This window comes from Amblyomma maculatum, chromosome 8, assembly GCF_055883805.1.
Source record: "Amblyomma maculatum isolate TAMU_Amacu chromosome 8, ASM5588380v1, whole genome shotgun sequence".
Taxonomy (NCBI): Eukaryota; Metazoa; Arthropoda; class Arachnida; order Ixodida; family Ixodidae; genus Amblyomma; species Amblyomma maculatum.
In genome coordinates this window covers 73,087,113-73,090,730 of record NC_139351.1, presented here as the reverse complement: position 1 = coordinate 73,090,730, position 3,618 = coordinate 73,087,113, and positions in this window count along the sequence as shown.

The following is a 3,618-nucleotide window of genomic DNA, read 5'->3' as shown; positions in this document are numbered from 1 at the left end:
TTCATATCATATCATTTTATTTTAGGAAAGCGCATGACTGAGGCATACTTCACGTATCATATCATTGCTAGATTAAGGGAAGAGTTCACAGCCCAATTACTATTCTTTCGCTCTGAGAGACATCATGACTTCAATTGTACTCCTACACTTGTTTCCTGATAATGATCTAATGCTACGTTTATTCTTCCTCAGCCGCAAATATCCATCATACATTTTCTGTTTCATAAATATATAACTACGTAAGCAGCAACTATGCTGAATGTGGAGCTGGATTCGGTTGTAAGCATTTTACATTTTGATCTTTTATCATGATCTTTACTACAGCAAAGCTGCAATAAAGATGACTTTGTACAGAAAGGTGATATAAATCCCCGTATCTATATAGTTGGCAGGCTAGCTCGGATTTTATAGCGTTTAGCCTCAATAGTAGTTACAAAATAAATAGACATCATATATATATATATATATATATATATATATATATATATATATATATATATATATATATATATATATATATATATATGCAGATCAATTAAGGGGAAATGAGGGTGCTCGTTATAATACATGAAGGAAAGAAGCCAACAGTCGGCGAGGCCAGAGAAAGCGTTGGGGATGGTACTTTTGTCTTTTTTTTTTTTAATGTTTACTTGGATAATCACAGAAATTAGTAGTGTAATCTGTTTAGGGGAAAGATAATTAAACACAAAGTAGAAGAAAAAACAACGTGCCGATGGTGGGAGCCGAACCCACGACCTCCGAATATCGCGTCCGGTGCTCTACCAACTGAGCTACATCGGCCGCTGTTCCCCCTGCTACTTGCTTGGGTATTTATGTTGTCTGTATACGAACCTTGAGAGTGTTCACCAGCGCCACCCTCAGCCAAAGCGGCGAACGTGGAACGTCCTTTGTTACCGCCAGCGTCACGTAGAACGTGATCAAGAGCGAGGGCGAAAGCTGTGCTAGAACCCTCTTACGCTACCTATGGCTTCAAGACTGCCAGAACCGAGACCCTCGTAAGCTACAAGCAGATCAATTAAGGGGAAATGAGGGTGCTCGTTATAATACATGAAGGAAAGAAGCCAACAGTCGGCGAGGCCAAAGAAAGCGTTGGGGATGGTACTTTTGTCTTTTTTTTTTAATGTTTACTTGGATAATCACAGAAATTAGTAGTGTAATCTGTTTAGGGGAAAGATAATTAAACACAAAGTAGAAGAAAAAACAACGTGCCGATGGTGGGAGCCGAACCCACGACCTCCGAATATCGCGTCCGGTGCTCTACCAACTGACCTACATCGGCCGCTGTTCCCCCTGCTACTTGCTTGGGTATTTATGTTGTCTGTATACGAACCTTGAGAGTGTTCACCAGCGCCACCCTCAGCCAAAGCGGCGAACGTGGAACGTCCTTTGTTACCGCCAGCGTCACGTAGAACGTGATCAAGAGCGAGGGCGAAAGCTGTGCTAGAACCCTCTTACGCTACCTATGGCTTCAAGACTGCCAGAACCGAGACCCTCGTAAGCTACAAGCAGATCAATTAAGGGGAAATGAGGGTGCTCGTTATAATACATGAAGGAAAGAAGCCAACAGTCGGCGAGGCCAAAGAAAGCGTTGGGGATGGTACTTTTGTCTTTTTTTTTTTAATGTTTACTTGGATAATCACAGAAATTAGTAGTGTAATCTGTTTAGGGGAAAGATAATTAAACACAAAGTAGAAGAAAAAACAACGTGCCGATGGTGGGAGCCGAACCCACGACCTCCGAATATCGCGTCCGGTGCTCTACCAACTGAGCTACATCGGCCGCTGTTCCCCCTGCTACTTGCTTGGGTATTTATGTTGTCTGTATACGAACCTTGAGAGTGTTCACCAGCGCCACCCTCAGCCAAAGCGGCGAACGTGGAACGTCCTTTGTTACCGCCAGCGTCACGTAGAACGTGATCAAGAGCGAGGGCGAAAGCTGTGCTAGAACCCTCTTACGCTACCTATGGCTTCAAGACTGCCAGAACCGAGACCCTCGTAAGCTACCAGCAGATCAATTAAGGGGAAATGAGGGTGCTCGTTATAATACATGAAGGAAAGAAGCCAACAGTCGGCGAGGCCAAAGAAAGCGTTGGGGATGGTACTTTTGTCTTTTTTTTTTTTAATGTTTACTTGGATAATCACAGAAATTAGTAGTGTAATCTGTTTAGGGGAAAGATAATTAAACACAAAGTAGAAGAAAAAACAACGTGCCGATGGTGGGAGCCGAACCCACGACCTCCGAATATCGCGTCCGGTGCTCTACCAACTGAGCTACATCGGCCGCTGTTCCCCCTGCTACTTGCTTGGGTATTTATGTTGTCTGTATACGAACCTTGAGAGTGTTCACCAGCGCCACCCTCAGCCAAAGCGGCGAACGTGGAACGTCCTTTGTTACCGCCAGCGTCACGTAGAACGTGATCAAGAGCGAGGGCGAAAGCTGTGCTAGAACCCTCTTACGCTACCTATGGCTTCAAGACTGCCAGAACCGAGACCCTCGTAAGCTACAAGCAGATCAATTAAGGGGAAATGAGGGTGCTCGTTATAATACATGAAGGAAAGAAGCCAACAGTCGGCGAGGCCAAAGAAAGCGTTGGGGATGGTACTTTTGTCTTTTTTTTTTAATGTTTACTTGGATAATCACAGAAATTAGTAGTGTAATCTGTTTAGGGGAAAGATAATTAAACACAAAGTAGAAGAAAAAACAACGTGCCGATGGTGGGAGCCGAACCCACGACCTCCGAATATCGCGTCCGGTGCTCTACCAACTGAGCTACATCGGCCGCTGTTCCCCCTGCTACTTGCTTGGGTATTTATGTTGTCTGTATACGAACCTTGAGAGTGTTCACCAGCGCCACCCTCAGCCAAAGCGGCGAACGTGGAACGTCCTTTGTTACCGCCAGCGTCACGTAGAACGTGATCAAGAGCGAGGGCGAAAGCTGTGCTAGAACCCTCTTACGCTACCTATGGCTTCAAGACTGCCAGAACCGAGACCCTCGTAAGCTACAAGCAGATCAATTAAGGGGAAATGAGGGTGCTCGTTATAATACATGAAGGAAAGAAGCCAACAGTCGGCGAGGCCAAAGAAAGCGTTGGGGATGGTACTTTTGTCTTTTTTTTTTAATGTTTACTTGGATAATCACAGAAATTAGTAGTGTAATCTGTTTAGGGGAAAGATAATTAAACACAAAGTAGAAGAAAAAACAACGTGCCGATGGTGGGAGCCGAACCCACGACCTCCGAATATCGCGTCCGGTGCTCTACCAACTGAGCTACATCGGCCGCTGTTCCCCCTGCTACTTGCTTGGGTATTTATGTTGTCTGTATACGAACCTTGAGAGTGTTCACCAGCGCCACCCTCAGCCAAAGCGGCGAACGTGGAACGTCCTTTGTTACCGCCAGCGTCACGTAGAACGTGATCAAGAGCGAGGGCGAAAGCTGTGCTAGAACCCTCTTATGCTACCTATGGCTTCAAGACTGCCAGAACCGAGACCCTCGTAAGCTACCAGCAGATCAATTAAGGGGAAATGAGGGTGCTCGTTATAATACATGAAGGAAAGAAGCCAACAGTCGGCGAGGCCAAAGAAAGCGTTGGGGATGG